This window comes from Ursus arctos, unplaced genomic scaffold, assembly GCF_023065955.2.
Source record: "Ursus arctos isolate Adak ecotype North America unplaced genomic scaffold, UrsArc2.0 scaffold_4, whole genome shotgun sequence".
Taxonomy (NCBI): Eukaryota; Metazoa; Chordata; class Mammalia; order Carnivora; family Ursidae; genus Ursus; species Ursus arctos.
The window spans coordinates 49,788,167-49,811,284 of NW_026623056.1; the positions used below are offsets into that span (position 1 = coordinate 49,788,167).

Here is a 23,118-nt window from a genome sequence, read left to right on the forward strand (position 1 = left end):
CCCAAACTGTGTAGTATCACGAGAGAGTCAGTAGAGTGGGTCAGAGCATGAGTTCTGGGGTCAGACACACTTAGATTGAAGTCCTGGCTTTGCCAGTCAGTGGATCTGGGACAGGTAACTTCTTCCGGCCATAGTTTTCTCAACCGCAAAAGAATAAAAATAGTACATATTCCATGGGATTACTTTGAGGTGTGAGTGAGAGATTGCATGCAGAATACTTAGCACAGCACCTGTCAGGGAGCCTCCAATAACAAGCTATTTTCATCAGAATCTCTTAAAATGTAGAAAGATTTATATGGTTAGTTGGGTGAAAGGTCATCATGCCACATAAATTGGCATGGCATTGTGCTCACAGTTGGTAAATTTAAACAAGGTTGAGGTCAATGACCTCTGTCAGAAGAACATGGGCTCTGAGTGATTTTCCAGTAGGAGGAATAGGTTATGCTGAGCCAGTCACACTCACACTTCTTCCCTCTGTGATCAAATGCATGCATTTCTGAACCAGCTGGGCAAGCTGGGACTGCTCTGCATGAAGCCAACTGTCCCATATGGAGCCTGATCCCACAGTCTTGGATTTTAATCAACTGAGCTAACTGGTAACAGATAACCAAAGACATATTCCCTGCTTGCAGGAGGCCAGCAGACTTGTACAGGGACACATCACGAAAACTTTAACAAGATGCAGCACATAAAATGCATTTTAGTAATACCCAAGAACATGAGTTTGGAAAAACCGCAGCTACTCTGTCCATTCCAATTTATAAGCAGATTCTACAGCCTGAGAGGTCTAGGCTTTTATTGGCCTTTTTCCCTGATGATGTAATGAGTATCTGAAACTGACATGCCTAAAGCTGGACAAGAAGTTCAGTACTAGAGATCACATCATCTTTCCTTAAAGTAATATCTCACTGCATTCTTGATTTCCTGTAGAATGATCAGACACACGTGGAGAATGCAAAGCTGCAGAATATTAGAAAAGTTTATCTAGTTCATGGGAGAAGTAAAGAAAACATATGTTATGCAAAGAGTATAACAGCTAAACGTTGGCTCTGCCAGCACCAGTTTTCCTGAATCCAGGTCCAGAGCTTCCCATTATAATCTGCCACCCTGAGAAATCCAATCATCATTTACTCTTATAGAGCTACTCCAAAGTTGTAGACAAACCACCTGTTTTTTTTTTTTAAATGGTCTGGAGCTGTCACCTGATTGTATGGATGTCCAAAGCAATGAGACATTTGTTTATAACTGCCTATATACTCAACATTAGCTGTGTTAATTGTACTACTAATCACTAGCACATAAGCCAGCAAGTGCTAGAAGCTTTTCTCACCTAGATGCTATTTAGTTCAACTACAGTATGTTATGAACTTTCCTTATCTTTGTAACACCAGCTAGTAAGTTCAGCAACTGTTTTTAATTTAATACTAAATTACAGTTGTTTAAAATAGATGTTTCTAGATTATTAAATAAGTTTCTAAAGCCTCTCATAAAATTTTAAAAGGTGAATGTGAAGTCTAGAATATTTAACAATATTTATGGAACGATGTACTGGAGATTCATCAGTTTATCAGCTGAAAATGTGAGAAAATCTCAGAGCTGAGTCAGACTTGGTTTCCACCTAGGGGCTTGCTACACTCTTAGCCAATAATAATTCTTGGTACCCTAACACTTTTCTATTATAAAATACACCTAAATAGTTTTCTTCTCTATTGCCTACATTTTCCCCCTTTCAAGCCCTAGCTTAAGATCTTGGTCCATCAGGCACTCATGACCTTGGGTAAATATGAACCTTCTTTTATCTGTGTCTTTACAGCCAGATCCGTCAGGATCTTCTTCCTTGAATGCTGTCTTGGTTTGGGCTGCTATAACAGAATACCACAGACTGAGTGGCTTACAAAGAACAGACATTAGTCACAGTTCTGGAGGCTGGAAGTCCAAGATCAGGGTGTCAGCATGGTCAAGTTCTGGTGAGGGCCCTCTTCCAACTGCAGACTGCTGACTTCTCTATCCTCATATGGTGAAGAGCCAAGAAAGGAAGCAATCTGTATTATGATTTTTATAAGGGCACTAATCCCATTCATGAGGACTCTACCCTATGACCTCATTTAATCCTAATTACCACCTAAAGGCCCCACTTCCTAATGCCATCACACTGTGAGGAAAGGGAGGGTTTCAACTATATGAACTTGGGGTAGCAAGGTACATAATTCAGTCCATGACAAATGCCTAAGACTAAGCCAGGGCTCTAGCACATGGGCTGCCCATGATACAATCTATCCTATCAGAAAAATGAGAGGACTGTAGAGATAATCTTTGCACTCCTTGGGGGGTAGTGATAAAAAACCCAATATTCATCATATTGTAGAAGGCTAAATATTTTAACATAAAACAAGCAGGAATGTGTACAATATTGAGAACATTGTGAAATATTAAGGCTAGACTTTTCTTGGGTTATATAACTCTTTTCTCTAAATTTAGTCACAAAAATTACCCTTCTCTCAAGAGTGTTTGAAAACTAAAGAACTGGGACAGGAAGAGATTAAAATGTAAATGTGAAAATAAACATAACAAGATGTTAACAATGGTTTTATGTGGTACGGTTATGGGTAATTTTTATTTTTATCTTTGTATTTTTGTGTATTTTCTACATGCTCCATAATGAACATGTTATTTTTATAATCAGAAATTCCAAGAAGCTTTAAAATAAAGGTAAAGATGGGTTTTTTAGGATTTACTAATATGAGGAAACACAAATTAGAGTTTTCCTACCATCAGGTGGTGACTGTCATAACACGACAGTATGTCCTGTGAATTCTGGAGAGGACCATGTAGCCACATGAATCATATAGTGAATATAATCATTGGCTGAATGAATCAAGTGTGCCAATGACATTGGAGATAATGAAAAACTAAGAGGGTGTTTTAGTGATACTGATGATTCCAAGAAAGCTAGAGAGGCATTATTCAGGATTCCCAGGTCAGTGGTTGAGGTGACAGCCTTCTACAGAAACACTATGAGTGTAAGAAGAAATTGATGTGATGAGAATAAGACAGGGAGAACTGGGAGATCCTAAACCCAGGATAGCGGTTACCCAGAGATGTTCTTTAGGGCAAGACCAATGACTATAGGGAAGACACTGGTAAGAATCTAGATAGGAGACTTCCAGAAAGACAATTCTAATCTGAAGTCAGAATAATGTGGACAAAGGGGTAAATGGCCAAACATGGAAGCAGAAAGGATAAGTAAAAAGGGCCATAAGAGGCTCCACAGGCTAGGAAAGCACATTTAAAAGTTTCAGGAAGGGCCTGCGCTGTGATTAATGAAAACCAGCCTCAACAGAATAACATATTGAAATTACCTTCTACTTTTGAAATTTTCAGTTCTTAAGTTTGAATTCAACTGTAACATCTGAGACAGTGAGAAAAACGTGGGGAAAGCCTATGGAATCCTAATGCACTGTGACTTAAGGTGTGCACTTTACCACTGAATTTGGGGGTATTGGTGGAAATCTGCCAAAAGATAGTGTAAACCAGAAGGAAGGAAAACCAATGATATGCTCTCCTTTGCCCCAGTGTGTTCAATACAGTTATTTGAACCACATTAGGAAGAAAATGGAGGTTGAATTCTTAAGTCTTGGGTCAGGGGTGGACAGTTCAAATGCCAACAACAGCCAGATAGGTAACATAAATGAATGAAATGGTTTAGTCCAAACTGGCCCACTGTGCAGGTGAGAGCCCACACTACGTCTGAAGGGACAGCTGCAGAAATGTGAACCTCAAGTTGCCAGATCTTCTGAGTTTTCAAGAAAAGCCAGATACCTGGATTTCTTTGTGATATCTGCTCTCGTTAGCAACTAATCCAATTTCTTTAAAAAAAAAACCATCAGGTCAAAGAAAACATAACTGGGAAGGAATATTGTGTCTGGGATAGTTTGTGACCTTTGCCCTGGATCCTCTCTTCAGTATAACTGCATCTTTGGTTAAGGAGGGGATTTAAACACTATATACTATCTTGAAAGCATGCAAATATTTGACCTTTGGCCAGCCTTTAGAATACTAGGGAAGCTCAAGTGGTAAAAGAATCTGGGATAATGTAGCTCTTCACAGCTAATGCCTTGGGGAAAATACTACACAAGTTTAAGTAAGCTTAATGTCCAGATGTATAAAGAACAAAGTATAGAATTTGGGAAGAAGTTAAGAGTGGGCCAGAATCCATGCTTGAAAACACTGGCATGTAATTTACTTTGATTTTAGTAGGAAGTTGCATATGAATACTGGAGAACAAAACGGGGCCCTGAGGGGCAATTTTATAAAATGATACAGACTCAGCATATGCTATGGCAGTGACCAAAGAATTGATTAGTTAGGGTTTCTGTGGCTTTGGACAGATTTCCAGGTAAGAGACAATACGGCAAAAACAAATAACTACATCCCAAGAGGAAAGAAAGCTCATGAATGCTTTGTTTGAGACTAGATAAGTAAAAATGTTCAAGTGCAGACCCCTAAATGCTCAAGGAGGTGAGAGAATTTAAAAAGATTCTTACTACCTATATCAGGTGTGTGTCTTCCCACCTTCTCCCATTCATGTTTACTGGGAAACTGTGAATGTGACTTTATTTGGAAATATGGTCTTTGTAGATGTAAATACAATGAGCTCATAGTGGATAAGGGTGGGCCCGAAAACAATGATTTCTGTCCTTATTAGAAGAGGGAATTTGGACACAGACTACACACTGAAGGAAGACAATCATGTGAAGACAGAGGCAGATTTTGGAGTTACTACCACCATCACTACCACCCATGGACTGTTGACAACCACCAGACACTACAAGAGGTAGGGAAGGATTCTTCCAGAGTCTTTGGAGAAAGCAAAGCCCTGCTGACACCTTGACTTCAGCCTTCTAGCCTCCAGAACTGTGAGAGAATAAATTTCTCTTGTTATAAGCCATTCGATTTGTGGTAATTTGTTATGGCAGCCCTAGGAAACTATATCTTTTCAAGCCACTTCTGGGATTGAAGTCTTGCTATGGTGAATTATACAATGACTTACAATTATGGCCCAAATTGGAGCAATATGTAGAGTATAAGAGATAAAGGCACAGGAAGCATACGGTCAACAGAGCATGAAAACTCTCGTTTCTGGAGAGAACAGAAATGAGGAATAAAGACTGGTAACCAAATAGAGAGCCGGAGAACTCCAACTCCAGTGGTGTCATACTTAGCATTTATCTCAGAGTTGAACTAAATTTAATTTCACTTAGGGGAAATTACACATTGCAGATTTAAAAAATTCCAGTCATCTTATCCTTGCCCAACCTAGTTTCCTTTCTGTGAAAAAAACAAGCCATAGAAAATAACTACAAGGCATTTTAGATTTTATAAATGTAAAGAATAAGATTAATATTAATTTATTTATAACTTTGCCCCATTCCAAATACAAAAAACTGAAAGAACTGAAACAAGTTTATACGATTACTGCAGGGGGGTGCCTTCATTTTTGTTTTTGTAAAATTTTTAAATACAATTATTTTTGAATTTGGTTATAGGAAGAAATATAGCATTAATTTATCCATGGGTCCTCAATGTTAATACTTTCTCTTTGGTTTTGTATCTTCATGCCTAAGATTCCCTTTTTCCATACTAGTCTGGAATTTCTAATTTAAGCCCAGAGAAAGGGAGGAGAGGCTTTCTTAGTCTCACTTAGAGATTCAGTTAACAAAGTGACAATAACAGCACAAATGATGTCATAAGGCCCATCCTTCAACTGGATGCACTGAATTTTAGTAGGATACATATACACATCTACACATCACCACTAATGATCATTACCACAGCCACTATCCACCATCTACCTAGACCTTGGACCAAAAGCTCCTCTTGCAATTTGGGACACATAAATGAATCTCTTTTAAATGTGGTGTTCATTAGGAAGGTATTGCTCTGTATCAATATTTAGTTGATTTCTGGAATGTGGATGTCTGCTCAGGTAAAACTGCAATGAAGTACATTACCATAGCACATATGTGCCATAGTCAATTACATGTCAAGAAACGATTTAAAAAAATGTGGTGCCTGGGTGGCTCAGTCGGTGAAGCAGCTGATTCTTGATTTCAGCTCAGGTCATAATCTCAGGGTCTCGAGTTTGAGCCCTATGGTAGGCTCCACGCTCAGCAGGTAGTCTGCTTGAGGATTCTCTCTCCCTCTGCACCCCCCCAACTCGTGTTCTCTCTCTCTCTCAAATAAATTAATAAATAAATCTTTAAAAAAAAAAGAAAAAAAAGAAAAGATTCAACAACATCTGCTCATTACAAGTGTATATCATTGGATCCTGGTCAGCTCTGTACAAGCTGGACTCTCAGACAACAAGTTCTGATTAATGGTAGCCTAACAGATAACACATGTCATGAAAATATTATAGATAATTTAAAGGTGTATTGGTAAGTTGTCTGCACCTCCTCTGTGATATTTTGTTATTTATTATACATTTATAATATATATTTATGTATAAATATGTAAAATATTTTATAATGTATTTCATGTTATGAATACATGATTTAACATAAAATATATATTTATAAATATATGATATAGGAAATAGATTATATATTTGTAATATAGAAAACATAATAAAATGTATGTTTTCAGGAATGTGAGCAGTAAGTTTTTAGTATTTATTCAATTTTGAAATAAAATTATTTATGACTTTTTTTAAGATTCTGGATTAGTCTAATTGCATAGCATATATTGAGGTATCAAAATGGATTTTAAAAAACTGCAATAAAACAGATTGTGGGGGCACCTGGGTGGCTCAGTCGTTAAGCGTCTGCCTTTGGCTCAGGGCGTGATCCCAGAGTCCTTTTGGGATTGAGTCCTGCACCAGGCTCCCTGCTCAGCGGGGAGTCTGCTTCTCCCTCTCCCTCAGCTCCTCTCCCCACTTGTGCTTGCTCTCTCTCTCTTTCAAATACAGAAACCCTGTTTTAAAAAAAAAAGAAGAAGAAGAAGAAGAAGAAACTTTCTTAAAAACATAACCCTCTAGTACTTTATTAGCCTCCCTCACAACACTGAGTGATTTAAAAAGCTCTCTCCAAACTGACTCTTTCATCTTTGGTAAGTTCTGAAAAACCCTAAGGTTTCATGGGAAAGTTAGAAAAGCAATGGCCTAACTTCTGATCTTTATTGGGTCTGTTTGTCCCTAAAAGAGATGATATTCCTCTGAAGGAGTACTAAATGCAACAAGAGATTGGTCTGTTTGCTGCCACGGCTTATACTTGCCCCTTTTCTATAATGTACAGAAGCCAAATGTTCCCAAAGGCTTAACTTCAAATACTAGGGCGGGAAGGTAAAAGAAATAAAAGAAGAAAAAGAAAAGAGAGCTGTCTGTCAGTGTCAGGCAAATTTCTATAGTTCTTTTCAGTTGAATTTAGACATCAACTCTGTTTTGGCCTAAAACATTTATGCCTGATTCCTTTTTTTTTTTTTTTTTTTTTGCTATGCTCTTTTATTCCCTGTAAGACATAACTCATTTAGGTTTGAAAACAGGCTATTGTGTATGTGGTAACTTTCATTCCATGACACAAACAAAAGTGCTTTTCAACAATTGTCCAAGTCCATATTTAAGCAATTAGTTTAGACCATTATGTCAAGCCTTATACAATTCTGTGCAACAGATTTTCTTTAAAGAGTAAAATACAATTTAAGAAGCTGAAAGTAAATTTAACTAGGAGAAACCCTGGGGCTAGACAGGAATACTGGAATCCTAGTCTTTGTCCACACACAGGAGCTGAGTAACATAAAACTCACCTGGATCTGACTATTTTCTTTAGCTGAGGTGTCAACAGAGTAGAAAAGATTCCTGAATTGGGTTATGTTTTTCCTCTTTAAATGGGAGTCCAAAAAGTAGTTTAAGAATCATCTGGCACCTCCATTGCCATGAGCAGTTTCTCCCTTCACACCCCATGGTGCGATGTGTCATAGTAACTTTGTACCCACAGATATGGCTTCAGGGTGGCCCCTAAAATGGAGTGAGCAGTCTGTGTGGGCAGCTTGCTTTGCTTAGCTACAGCTGCAGGGAAGAGCTGGCTCCACTCTCCCTTCCTCCTCTTCCCCCACCCACCCCAAACAAATGCTTCAGGCAGCTGCCACACTTGAGTGGCAGTGCCCAAGGCTCTGAGGGTAAGGGAAGGGGAGAAATAAGGGGGGCTCTGTAACTAAAACATAACCAAATTCAGGGATGAATAAGTGAGCTAACTTTAACTCTGCTGCTAGTTTTCCTGGTAAAATAGAGACCACGGAAGGTATGTGGTCCAGACTTGTCTGTCTCCTTCCATAATGGCTGTTCAGCAAAGCTTGGGATCTTGTCATTTGAGAAGAGGACTGACAAGAATGTGGGAAGATAATGTAAGCTAAAGTTGACTTGGATTGCAGCTCGATGGTCCATATATCCCAGTTTGCCTGAAACAGTCCTATATTATTAACTGTGTCTCCTTTTACTCTCAAAAGCTCTGGTCCAGTGTTTCTTAGGAGGGCATATTTATGATGTAGGGGGACAATTCTTCCTTTCATGAGTCTGCTTTGCTCACTGTAGAAAATTTAGCAGACCCACCTCTGCCCACTAAATGCCAGCAGTATACCTCCACCCTATCATTTTTTGCCCACCCTGTCATTTTGACAACCAAGAATGCCTTCACTCTTTTCAAATGCCTTCTAGGGAAAGCAGTAAAACCCTGATGGAGAGCCATGGAATGCTCTTTCAGTTAAGAAATGAGAAAGCTAAGGAGGCTAGGGAGGTGAAATGGTTTGATTAAGACCTAGTAGAAAGGCTGAGGCACTGTTTCTTGACTTCAAATTCAGTGCTCTTTCAAGGACAATTCTATTGTCCCATGACAGACAACTGTAGTTGAATCACTGTTTGTAGAGGCACCAGCTTCAGGGAAAGAATTCACATGTGGTAATAGCAGTGTTTTATTTGTGACCACTTAATCACACGCAGTCAGTAGCTTCATAACCCTTACTGTTTTCAGAGGCTATTAATAATAATGGTTTTTTCAAAGAAGATGTCAGACTTTAGATTTTTAAACTCATAAAATTTGAAGACAAGTCATCAAAACTTTCCAGAAAGGGAGTAGAGGGCTGTCATTATTTTTTGAATAAATGTACGTTCAAGAGGGGTTAATAACAATTAACAACAATAGCACCACTAAATATGCTTTTAAAGGACCTTTTCTTCAAGGAATTAAACATCTTTTCTTTCTTCTAAAAACATTTAAGGAGGGTGCCTGGGTGGCTCAGTCAGTTAAGCCTCTGCTTTCAGCTCATGGCATGATCCCTGGGTCCTGGGATTGAGCCCTACGTCTGTGTCTGTCGGGATCCCTGCTCAGTGGGGAGTCTGCTACTCCTTCTCTTCTCCCTGCCCCCCCCCCCCAGCTTGTGCTCTCTCTCAAATAAATAAATAAAATCTTAAAAAAAAGTTTAAGGATATAGCTTTCTCAAAAGAAACCAATAACAACACCTCCATGGTTCTTATTAGTTTCTCTTCCATAATAGGGTTTAGTGCTGAAAATAACCCTAGGAGGTGGGGCAGAGAAAGTGTTATTATCCATTATACTGATGAGGAAATTGAAGTTAAGAACTTTTAATGGCCTGTTGAAAGGCCAGGTTTCAGTCCAGTCCTCATGATATCATATCTTGAAAACTCACGTCAGGAGCACTGTTGAGAGTCAGCTAATAGATTTACTAGATTTCTGCCTGTTTCTCCAGCATTTAGGAGAAAATATTATTTTTCCCTCCACATAATTACTCATGGTCATTCATACTTGCTAACAGCAGAAGTCCTCAACCATGGGTAATGGGCACCCTGGTTCATTCACACATTCACCATTCACTGAGCACCTCGTGTCAGGCCTCCTTGAGGCACTAGGGATGCAATAGCTAATCAGACATGGCTTTGCCTCTGAAGGGTTCAAAAACATCTTGAGAGCCTCTTTAGTATTTCTTCAATTTGATCAGAATTGACTCACTTCTATTACCTTGTGCAACCATGGCCAAATGGTTGATTGTGACTGTCTGGTTGTGCCTAAGTCAGTATCTTACCCTGGGATGCCAAAGTGACTTATCTTTCACTAAGCCCTCCCCTCAAAAAAACCCCCAACAACAACCAACTATAATAACCCCAAATCCTACAGTCTTTATGAATACAAGTTCTAGAAATAAACCTATGGTGTACCAGTTGACTACTACTGGTAAATTGAAATAGGCTGTTTATTTGTTTTCAGTGACAACATTGAGAATTAGATGACGAATGATCTGATGCCTTTAACTACATTGCCAAAGGAACAATAATTCTGAATTTCTCTTTTTAAAACACACTTGCTGCAGAAAGAGGAGCAGACTGTCTAGAATTGGGCTTTTATACAACTCTGAAGTAGTTACTGGGATCTAAATTGCTGGAATATCCTGCTCTGAGTAGTTTCAAATATTCTAGAGATTAGATTCATAGGGTTATCAGTGCCGTGGAGATTTGATTAGCTGGTTACTGTGAATACAGATAATTCTGCAGCTTGGGGGAAAACCAAGCTGTCACCATGTTACAGTTTCTCACCATCCCCTTGCCTCTCCATTCCCTCTTCTTAAAAAAATAAATAAGCAAGCATGTGGCAAATATGTTTCTATTTTCCCACCAAGAATGCAGACATGACAGTTTCTTCCCCTTCTCTTTCTCTCATCCTTCCCAGCTCCATTTCCCCCCTCCCCACCAAATGACCTCATCCCTGCGCAGAAAGGACACCAGCTGCAGGGAGGGTCTGCCTCTACCAAGCGGGATTATTATCATCATTAGTAATGCCAAGAAGCCCAGACAGCCTTGTCGACATGTGCAATGTGTTACAGTTCTGTGGTCTCCCCACATTCACAACGAAGCTGCTGTCTGGAAATGTAAAGGCTTTGCCTTCCTAAAAATATTACCAAAAGAATATTTAGATATTTCTTAACAAATCCATCAGTGACTATAGCAACAATGATGAAAAACTGCCAAGCTGATGAACCTGGTGGTAGCTTCACAAGTCATTCTGGCACAAAAGTCTCACTTCAGAAAAATGAAGACCCCTGATTTTTCATGGGAAGAATTATAGGAGCTTGTTTGCAAGAGAAGGGCTGTCTAGAAAATAAAAATTAGAAAAAAAAAATTCTAAAACACTGGCACAATGAAAGCTAATGTTTTAATATCAGATATATCCCTATAGACTCATGTTCATTTCTTCTTCTCCGTTCTCCTGTCAATTAGTCCAAACTCATTCCAGAGAATGAGGCTGTGGGATTTTACCAGCCGTAGTAATAATAGCAATTACCATATAGTGAGTGCTGACTGTGGGCCGGACACAGAGCTAATATGCAATATGCATGTGTCTCAACTCCTTGAACAGACAGATCATTACTTCCATGTTTTAGATGAGACAACTGAGGATCAGAGAGGCATCCTGGGCCCTCCTCTGAAAACACGCTCTCTTCCTAGGTGATCTTATCCATACTCATGGCTTCAAATATCATCTGGAAGGTGTTACCCAATTTATATTTCCAACCTAGATCTCTCTTCTGAGCTCGAAATCTGTTTCTACAGTTACATGTATGACATCTCCACTTGGATGAATCACAAGCATCTCAGATCAAACATGTCCACAACTAACCTTGGGGTCTATTCCTGCCCCTATCCAACCCCACCTATAGGTGAGGTAGGCACTCCTTCAAAAGTTCTCACATCAGGAAACAGCGCCTCATGTTAGAAAACTGAAAGTCATCAGTGACACTCTTGTCTTCTGTAATGCTACCAATCCAAGCAGCCACCAAGTCTTGTAAACTCTACCTTCCAAATCCGTCTTGAAACCATCCATTTCTCTATTGACTGCTACCATTATTTCTCACTTAGAAAATGGCATTAGTCTCACTGATTTTCTTCTTTCACTCCTCTCATCAATTCTGTGATGAAATACAACAGAGTGATTCAAACAGGAATATCATGTTTGAATCATGTCCCCCCTGCACCCCCACCCAACAAAAAAACCAAAAAACATGTCAGTGGCTACTCACTGCTCTTTGAGAAGGCCAAAATTCTTGTCTGTGCCAACAGGCCCTGCTTAATCTTGGTTCCTCTACTTCTGTATCTTTCCATTTTCCTCTTGGTCATTGGGCTTCAGTCTAGCTCAGTTTTTCTCATTTCCACTTTGTACCAAGTTCCTTCCTGACTTTGGGTCTTAAAACAAGCTGCCCTTCAACCTGTGATGCTCTTACATTCTTCCCTTTTTTTGCCTATTCTTTGAGCCTCAATTTAAATATTATTTCACAAAACAGTCTTCCCTGCTCCATTGACTCAGTTAGAGTCCCCCAGGGTTTCTTCTTATGTTTACTGCGAAGGAAATATTTATTTAAATGTTTACTTTTCTTTGACTTCCCTAACCAGGGTATAAACTCAATACAGTGAAAGACCTTGTCTGTCTTGTAAACAAGAGTACTCATTCTCTTAAAATCTTGCAAAGCAGAAGAGTTCTTTATAAATTCAACATACCATAATCAGTTTCAGGGATGTAAATTTCCCAAGTCTCAAAGCCCTTAGTGACTCAAATGGCTTGATGGATGAACAGATGGTTGAAAGGAATGGGGTTTGGGAGTATGGTGGGATTGGGAGAAACCTGTCTCCCACAGCACATGTAACATAAGAAACATCAACTGGCTTGCATGAGCTGTCATAATGAAGAACTGATGTGGCTGAGAGAAAGAAGACTTTAGAGATTGTGGAGCTGCTGTAAGTCTGAATGAAATGAGATTTAAAAACCAAGGGAACAAATCTTTAATATAGTTGTAAAGAACAAAGGCAGAGAGATTTTGAAATGACCAAATATATTCATCTAAGGGGAAAGAAAACTTACTGGATGTGGTTTTCTGCATATATCTTCTCTCTTCTCCCTCCTTCTAAGTGTGTATATTGTGTGTGTGTTGAGAGTGTAGTGCAGATAACACAGAATGGGGTAAAGAATGGACTACTAGAAATACCTGAAAGAAAGCCTCTCTGGGATTTGAGGACTGGGGGTTAACTGTTTTCCATCTGACACCTAGGATGTTTGCCTCCAGAAATACCTGAAAGAAAGCCTCTCTGGGATTTGAGGACTGGGGGTTAACTGTTTTCCATCTGACACCTAGGATGTTTGCCTCCATCACAAATCTACATCTACTACTCTAAAAACATCCGCTGCTGGGTGGTCTGTCAATGACCCTTGGATGGATGTGAGGAGATGAGCACAGAAGGTGTGGACTATAAATTTGAAGCACAGACTACATTGGACCCTCATCTCTGTGATTCTGTTCATGCAGTCAAGTTTTCTTCTGAAAAAGTGCAGACTTCCCTTTTTTCCCACAACGAATGTGGACTTGTTACATTTGCCCTAGTTGTCAAGGTCTGGGAACTTTGGCTTTTTTCCTCTCCTTAAATCCATTTCTTTTCCTGAAATGTCCCAGCTTCTCACAAGAAACACTCAAGTATTAGGAACTTTAAAAAGTTTATTTCTTATGTTGCTGTCCCTTTGTGTGGTAATCACAACTGGGTTATCAGCTTTTTGGCAAAAGAAAAAACAACCTGCTCTTAATTTCCCCTTCATGCTCTCCATAAAAGGCAACAAAAATCTTCAGTAAATTCAGTGTCATCCAACATGGTTGCAGTTGCTCTGATTAATTACATACTCTGGATAATAGTGTCTGAACCACACAAGGAGTACCATCTTTCAAAGAATTAAAATAAAATACACTTAGTAGTAAAATGATATAGGACCATAACAACACCTTTCTTTGATTAGTAAGAAGGAGCACACAAGGGTTGGCTAAGAAAACATGAGATAACAGAGTTTATGGTATCTATTATTGGTTGGTCACAGAGGCCACTGTATTTGTTACGGACTGATTTCTCATACAAAAATATAAAGCTTCACTTTGAATTTTACGTTTATGGTACAAAGTTCTGTGATTAGATAATTCTCTTTGTATGGAGCTGGGGGTCTCTTTTTAATTTCAGTGACTAATTTTTTCCTCCAGTGTCATAATTTTTGCCCTTTTCAGCTCCTTCAATATTTAATAATAACTTTAAAGACAAAAGTCTGCATTTTTATTAATCTGACAATGTTTTAAGGAGGGACAAAGATCCTGAATTTATGACAAAGAAAGACAAGGGCTGCAGAAGGGGATTCTGTTAGAGGAAAGGAAGTGACAAAGACTGTGTGACAGAGAGGAAGGAATGGGTAATGGCTAAGACATTTCATGAACTGTAGGCTGTGCCTTTCTATTGTCTCTTTCTGCTGCCATTATTTTTTAAATCACATTGTAGCTGGGGTTAGCATATGATACACTTTCATTTTGAGAGAAGAAAAAGCTGAGGGAAATCAAGGCACAAAGTGAGTTTTTCTTACAGTTTAAAAGATCCCTAGTAGATCTAAAATCATGTCATATGGTCATAAAATACCCGATTTCAACCCCATAGCTGGGCTGTCTGCATTCAGTCCCTGCTCCCAAAGCAAAACACATACAACTAATTCTATTTTTTTGGTAGGGCAATTGTTGATTAATGAATCATCTTTCCTGTAATTTTTATTTTTTGTAGACTTAGTTTGGCTAGGTTCCCCGGCATTCCTGTTGAGGTATGTAATGGAAAATTTGACCTCACACTCTTTGCTTTTTTGTAACATCACAAAACACTGATAAAACAGGGCTACAAAAAGCTTGGAGATGAAGGGATGCACAGAAAGAAAAAGCTCAGTGTGGAAAGGAACAAAGATATACTAAATCATCTGGAAAGTAAATATTTAGCCTCATAGACATGAAGTTACATTTATCTTCAAGAACAGCTCATTTGTTGCAGCTTAGGATGTCACAGTGTTTCCGTCATAATTTTGCTTTTCTAAAGAGACTATAAACCAGACATAAAAAGCCATTCTCAAAATTAACTTGGAACACAGGCAGACCATTCTGTAGATCCTATAATTTTTTCCCAAAATACTGATTTAGGGTGGGATAGGCAAAATAAAGGTGTCAGTAAGTGATTTCTTATATTTAGTTATATCTGAGTTGAAGTAAAACTTTGGCAATCATCCTTCTGTGATCACATCCAATTGTCTATGGAAAATGTAAAAGCTCACAAAGTCAACTTGGTAACTGTGAAACTTGGGATTTGGCGCAGAGACATGCTTTAGGATAGGTCTTTCAGCAAAATTCATAGTAGAATGAATGAAATGGTTATTAAAACCGTCTTCTGACTTTTGATAATGAGACTTTTCTTTTTAAGATAATGAGACTGTACACTCTTCCCTAAAGCAAATAAATTACTTCTTTAAAGACATAATCCAGACTTGAGGGGACACTACCCAGCCACGGACTATATGGCCTGAGAAAATATCAACTTGACTATGACAGGACAAGGGACCCATAAAACTCCCAGCATCAACCTCTCAAAATGACACAGCCCCCTGGTATAGGACATCCAAGGTGTTTCATGATAACATTGGGTGATGTTGTATACTATCAACCTTTATAGTCCCCATGGCTGTCAGAATGCATACAAAGAATGTTCAGTTTATTAATCATCTAGAAGTGCTGCAAAAAAAAAAAAATGAAGGGGGTAAGGAGCAGATGTGGAGAAGGTAGTACAAATCATTACTTCGTTACTAAGATTGCTGGAAAAATGTACAGTTGTTTCTTGATGCTAACTAAGGCCTTTCTAAAACCACCAATGTCACATCTGTGTACTCTTCCCTATAAAAATGCACTGTTATTAACTGGAACTATAGAAATAATTCTCAGTGGAGAGAGCTTTAATATACTACCTATGGGCTGGATGAATAGTCTTTATTTGAATAATAATGATTTTCTTCTTTCATAAAGACAGAGTTAAGCAGGAGAACCATAAAATATGCAAATAAGCCACAAGAGAAGAGTTTCTCTTTGTTGAATTTTATGTTGTAAGTGGTAACAGATGGTTACCTGTTCCAGAGACTGTCGTAGGTTCCTACTTCTCACTGACTTTGGCAGATGCAGGAGGAAAAAGGAGCATTCAGACTGCTTGGAGTGATTCTATTTATCCACTTATAAAATGCGGTGGATGGAGAAAGAAAGTGTTAACTACAAAGGGAACGATTAGGGGAAAAATTACCATGTGCCATTTAATATCCTGTTTAAGGGAAGTATGAGATCTTAGTGATATATTAAAGTATCAACTCCAGGGAGGACAGTCTTTTAGATTCTATTGGATTTCTAAAAAATTTCCTAGGTCTTATTTGGTTTTTGGCTTTCCTCAGATACTCCTGGTATTCCACATATTAGAGGAATGTTAAATTTCACACTATCTAATTTGAAGTAAGTTTTATCCTTCTACTCCCCATGGGGTATTAAATGAAATTGATATTTGATAGAACTCCAATGAAATCAGCTTTATACTTTTCAGCTGTTGATATTCCTGTAGCAGGTGATATACTTTTCATAGGCTATTACTCCTATGATCAACAACACTTAAGAAAAAATGTTGATAAGTTTTTTTGAGATCTAGTTAATAAGTGAACCAGACTAACTTAATCAGATGAAATGCGTAATGGTTTTCATCATTACAGTGAAACATCTGGGAACATCTTTGTGTTTGATGAACTATCAATTATAATTAAGTATACAGTAATTTCTATAGCAATAAAATAGGGGTGAAAAGTATAAATTTCTATTTTCTTCTATAAGGATTAAATTTAGGAGTTTTTCAACTCTATGAATGCTGAAATTAATGAACATGTTCCTCAACACCAAATTATCATCTCTTTGGGCAAACAATTTTGTGTGCATATATATCTTTTCAGAGACATTTTATACATATGCAGACAAATATGTGTATATTTTTTATTCCTTCTAGTATATGTAAATGGTAGCATTCAATATACACTGTTTTGTACTGTGCTTTTGGATTTAACAGTATACTTTGGGGGTCTTCCCATATCAATACATTAGTACCATCCAGTCTTTGTTTTTGAAGGCATTGTATTTCATCAGTATTAAACAGTCCTGTGGAAGTATATTTAGGTTATTTCCAATCTTTTGTCATTACAGATAATATCTGTTCACTTTAAAATTAAACCAAACTGTTTTTAAGAAACTAGATTTGACTGACAAGTTTTGCTTATTTCTACTTTCTATTCCAATTCTCTGTGAGTAGCAAAATGGTAGAAAAAGGGGAAAAAAGGAAAGATGGGGTCTTAGCTAATCAGCTTTTGGATAACTAAATATCTAATTATTTTTTTGTGATTAGTAAAGCAGTATTTTCTGGATAGGCTAAAAAAATAGACTCATTACTTCATTACTATTCTTATTATTTCTATAATTTTTATATTTTAATGAGAGGAAAAGAGGAAAAGGAAAAACCCAAGAAGTTCAGAGCTAGTTAGTGAAAGGAGCAGATCTAAAATGTGGTTTTGTGTGGCCAGAAAAGCTACTCAGGTAATTAGAAGAAAGAAATCTGAAGTAGAGCCCCAGATCTGCACAGGCCTTATCTGTATTTTGGGGGCAGGTTATTATCACCATTTTCTTCAAAAACATTTAAGCATGCACTCATATGCAGCTCTACATGAGAAGCTTTCCAAAGCAAGCCAGATGGATACAGCGACTCTTACCAGGACAGAGGTAAACCTAAATGCAGGTATACCTCAATTTACAGATGGGGGTTTGGTAAACTGTGTTTTAATGTTTATTACTTTTTTTTAAATTTTATAATTTTATTTTTCATTTTTATTTTATTTTGTTTTTTAGAGAGAGTGAGTGCAAGCAGGGGTGGGGGAGAGACAGAGGGAGAGGGAGAGAGAGCATCTTAAGCAGGCTTCTTGCTCGGCACAGAGCCTGATGTATGGCTCGATTTCACGCCCCTGACATCAGGACCTGAGCTGAAATCAAGAGTCGGATGCCTAACTGACTGAGCTACGCAGGTGTCCCAAATTTTATAATTTTAGCATGAAGACTGCCATTAAAAAAAATTTCTATAGCAAATTTGTTGGGAGAAAGCAATTTTATATTCCTTAGTTTATTTTTGGGTATGACTTTAAGATTTCTATATTTTGAGTTGGCTTTATTTAAAGTGAAGATAACTGTTGTGTGTGCGCACGTGTATATTTGCTTTGTTTTAGCATTTTAAATTTAATTTTGAAATAACTTCAAACTTGAGAAAAGTTGCAAGAACAGCACAAAAACTTTTTGATGCACCAGTGATTTACCAGTTGTTAAAATTTTGTTACTTATGTATTTTATTCTCTTTCCATATATACACATTACTTGTTTTTCTAAACTATCTGATTAAGTTGTAGATATCATATCCTTTGTCCCTAAATACTACCAATGAGTATAGTTCCTAAGAACAAAGGTAATCACTTACTTAATGGCAGTGCAATAATCAAAATCAGGAAACTTACATAGTAACAATATTATTTAGTCCAGAATCTAATTCAAATATTTTCAATCGTCCCACTAATGTTCTTTTTGCGTGTTTTTTTTTTTTTTTTCCTAGTTCAGGATACAATCCAGGATCACAGATCCACTTAGTTTTCACATGTCTTTGGTTTTCTTTAATCTGAAACAGGTCCTCAGCTCTTTTTTATGTTTTGGGACACTGACATTTTCTTAAGAGTATCTTTTAGTTTGGTTTTGTCTGATATTTCCTTAATATTAAATTAATTATGCATTTTGAGGGGCAAGAATATCACAGATGTCTTTTATCCAATACATAACATCCAGAAACACATGCTGTCAGTTTATTTGATCACTTGTAATGGTAATTTTGATCACTTGGTTAATGTGTTATTACCAGGTCTCTCCTCTCTAAAGCTACTATTTCCTATGGCCATTAATAAGTAATTGGTGGAGAGTCTCTGGGATATGTAAATACCCTGTTCCTCACTAACTTTCACTTCTAGTTTTGGCAACCACTGATACTTCTAGCTTGAATCAATGTAACCATGATGGATGCACAATGATGATTTTCTAACCTATCATTCATTCCACATTTCTTAATTGCCATTTTACTGTAAAAAGAGCTTTTCCTTCTTATTCATGGAGTATCTATTTATTTATCCTCATTATGAACTCACAGATTCTTATTTTATGAGTTGTATTTCATTATTATTATTAGTTACTTTGTTGCTCGAATTGTCCCAGATTTGTGGGAATTCTTTCAAGCTGGTTCCTGGGTCCTTTTGACATATCCCTATCATTTTTCGAGCACTTCCTAATATGAGGGCATGAAAAGATGTTTCAAGGCTCATCTTGGTTTTCCTCCCCCCATCCCTGAAAGTCAGCCACTTCTCCAAGGAGCACTGTTTCCCTGTGGTGGGAAAAGAGATTTAGAAACCAAAATCTTGGTGCCATGTGTACTCACTGCTACTGGGTGTCACTGTTTCAAGGCCCTTGTAGTGAATGGGACCAGAAAATTTTTCATGCTTTAAAAAGGTCTTCATAAAAATAGTTCCAGGGACTCATACCATAGTTATTCCTTTTATGTTAGGTTTTGCTATGTTCAGAACTGGTTCAGGTATTTTAGTGTTTGGGTCTATGTTATCAACTTACATTATAATTATATTGACTACTAAACATTATTACCCCAGATAGAGTTGATGATATCTCTGAAAACAAGGGCCATGTCTTATTTATTCATTTTATCCTCAAAGTCTAACAAAGCTCAAATCACCTAATAGACAATCCATGGAAATTACATGATGCCTAGGGTTTCCAGTGAGGGGAAAGGAATATAGATGTAATAAAGATGGCCATGAGTTGATGACTCCTGCAGCTGTCATGGGGGTTCCTTTTTTTCCTCTATATTTGAAATTCTGTATAATAATGAGATAATTTAAATGGCTACCAGGAAAACATTGATGGATCTCTAGGGCATTATGCTAAGTGAAATAAGGCAGACAGAAAAAGACAAATACCATATAATCTCTCATACGCAGAATCTTAAACAAAACAAAACAAGCTCATATATACAGAGAACAGACTGGTGATTGCCAGAGACTGGGGTGGGAGAAATGAGAGGAATGGATGTAAAGATACATCCATACCATATATACATATGCAAATAAATAAATAAATAAATAAATAAATAAATAAATAAAGTTCAAATCTATTCCTTAAACACAATAAGCACATAGAAAATTTAGCTGATGTTATATTTTAATTTATTCTCACATATAAGTGGCTTGAGAATATTGCTCTAGTTCTGTGTCAGATTTTCCTAGATACCCTTGGCCTCAGAGAGAATGGAAAATTAATGAACATAATGCTATGCTGTTCTAAAATTTCTGTTTATAGAAACTCAAAGTCTCCCAGTTATTTTTTCTGGAATCCTGACAGATGACCCCATATATAATTTGAAATTCCAATCTCTGGCTAGATTGTTCTAAATACATGTGACAGGAATAGGGCAGGTTGTCATTCCCAGAAACACGTACAATAATTCCTTTCCATTCTGTATTAGCTAACAGAGTGGGGAAAATGTCCAACCAATTCACATTTATTCAGCAAGATCCTTTGACTAAGAGATTAGTAGATGTTTAACTCCTGAGTAAAAAGGATCCGTGCTTTTTGTAGGAAAGTTTTAATATATCCCTAGAATATGGGGGCAGGGACTAAAAATTATTCTGAAGAATATGGCCATGATTTTCCCTTCGCATTTTATTTATTTTTGGTTGCCCCAAATTTAAGAAATTCACTTTAATCCCATAAACATAATCGAGCTTTACAAATGTTGTGATCATATCAAAATACTTTTAGATATATCCTCTGATTTTATGGGTGTTAGAACAAATAATTTTCTAGTTTATTTAAATCTCCCTAGTTTTATAACATTTTTCTGAAGGAAATTAGTAACACTGAAGGTTCATGATCCTACCATATTGCTTAGAGTATCATGGTCTAGAGCTGCGCCATTCAATTGGATAGCTGTTGGTCACATGTGGTACTGAGCACTTGAAGTAGCACTTGCTAGTTCACAGTAAGATATTCTCCAAGTATAAAATATATAGCAGAGAACAGAAAAAGAATAAAATATGTATGTCATTAATAGTTGTCTTGAACTGACTACATGTTGAAATTATAATATTTTGATATAATGGATTAAGTAAATATAATATTAAAATGGATAAAAAAGAAGGGATGATAAAAAAAGTTTCCTTGGAAAGCTGTTACACAACAGTGATATGAAAACAAATGAAACATTTAAAGGTAATCAAGAAATACTCCCTTAACTGAATAGAACAAGTTTCTGCTTCCCCTATGGCAAAATTTATTAGTTTGGTGGGGTGAAAAAAAGTCAAGGCACTTGGATTACCAGGAACCAGAGCGCAGTATCAGGTTCATGTGAATGCCTCTTCATTTAAAATTTAAGAAAAAAAAAATGCTTATAGAATGCTCATTTATTTATGAATTTAATTTTTAATACATTCGGTCTAAGGGACTTGAAAATGTCCATGGTTTTAACTGCCACACCACTAATGTAATCTTAGAAGCACTAACTTGAGACACAAAAAAATTTGGATAATCATTTTAAATAGATATTTATGATATCAGAACAACCCCTAAAAAATAAATAGGCCTTAGAGCTACTTGGAGAAAGACAAAAACCTAGCATTTTGCTTCAGAAATATATGAAGATGGCTTTTCTTGACAGCCCAAGTTGTTTTCTTTCTTTCTTTTTTCAGATTTATTTATTTGTGTGTGTGTGTGTGTGTGTGTGTGTGTGAGGGAAAGAGAGGGAGAGAGAGAGAAAATGGGGGGAAGGGCAGAGAGAGAAAATCTCAAGCAGACTCCCTATAGATTGTGGATCCTAGGACCCTAAGATCATAACCTGAGCTGAAACTAAGAGTCGGACGCTTAACCGACTGTGCCACTCAGGCACCCCAGCCCAAGTTGTTTTCTGATACTTAAATAACAAAATATTAATATGGGAAAGTAAAAAATTACAGTCGCTGAGATATCTTATTCTTTGGGGAAAAACCCCACCTCAAACAGATATATTTACATGCATACACTGCTCACAGATGAGAGTGGACATTCTCCTGAGGCTGTTTATTTAACAGAAAGTCTTGGCTTATAAAGCATATCCTTCCTTTCCATTAGGAAAACTGACATTGGTATTCTTTATCAACAATATTTCAAGAAAGTCTCTTTTGAATTATGAGCATTTACCCACCACAGATCTGAATTCACTATCTCACCTAAATAGTAGATATTTTGTCATATTTCAAAAAATGTCTGCTGAGTTCTACTGATAAGGAAACATGCTGAAGTGACCCAGAGCAGTCAATTCAGGTGGGATTTAAGGCACCAAATAATTTTCTCCATAATTTAGGCAACAGAAAGAACCTTTGGGGTTACTGGAACTAAATGACAACCTTTTAACCAATGTTGATTCAAAGGTGCATTCCTTACTAAAGCTAGTGTGAAAGTGCTGGTGAATTCTTTTCTATTATGTCTGGGCACAATCAGAATGCTAATATTCTGCAGCCTGTATGTTATAAGTAAATACAGACCAAATAACTTCTTACTGCTGCCATGAGCATATATTTTCTCCAGACAATAAGTGGTACATTAGCACATATTTGTCTCCTGGCTGCAGCTTTTTTTCTCCCTGAATTCCTGGAAATACTCATGGGACAGTCTAGAAAAATCAATGTTGTGATCATTAGGAAATTACTTCTTGATGGAGTCTGGTGTCTATAATCACCAGCATCCAGTCCTGTCAATTTCAATAGATGGTGATGCAATTTTACTTTTTTTCTTAAGTATATTAATGGGTCATTAATGTAAGCAAAATAAAGCATAGCAGGGTGAATAATAGCAACCATATTTCTTCAATCAAACATCCATACTGTGTGTCTGCTTGTGGTTTCAAAGATCTGGATTAAATAACATGATTCACATCTGAAAAGGCTCCTAAAAACTGGATTTTGGTTATCACTCAGTCATACATAAAATAGCCACCTTTATACTACATTTCCACATTTAGAAAAAAATGAAATTGTTTCCTCGGAGACAGGTATACTGCATATTTGACCTAAAAGCAATTCATGGAAA

The 23,118-nt window shown here is 37.2% G+C and overlaps 2 protein-coding genes across 19 annotated transcripts in view; one reads left to right on the top strand and one right to left on the bottom strand.

Annotated features, from left to right (window-relative positions):
* The window catches only part of CMSS1 (cms1 ribosomal small subunit homolog), a 382,651-nt gene that overhangs the window by 137,473 nt on the left and 222,060 nt on the right, over positions 1-23,118 (bottom strand). The window lies entirely within an intron of this gene.
* Positions 1-23,118, top strand: part of FILIP1L (filamin A interacting protein 1 like) — a 291,835-nt gene that overhangs the window by 52,616 nt on the left and 216,101 nt on the right. For 5 of the 14 annotated variants that reach the window (XM_048215270.2, XM_057306725.1, XM_044381459.3 and 2 more), the window contains one exon: positions 4,706-4,834. The exons of the other annotated variants lie outside the window; for them this stretch is intronic. The gene's annotated coding sequence lies outside the window, so the exon portion shown is untranslated. The remainder of the gene's footprint in view (positions 1-4,705; positions 4,835-23,118) is intronic. 14 annotated transcript variants of the gene reach the window in all.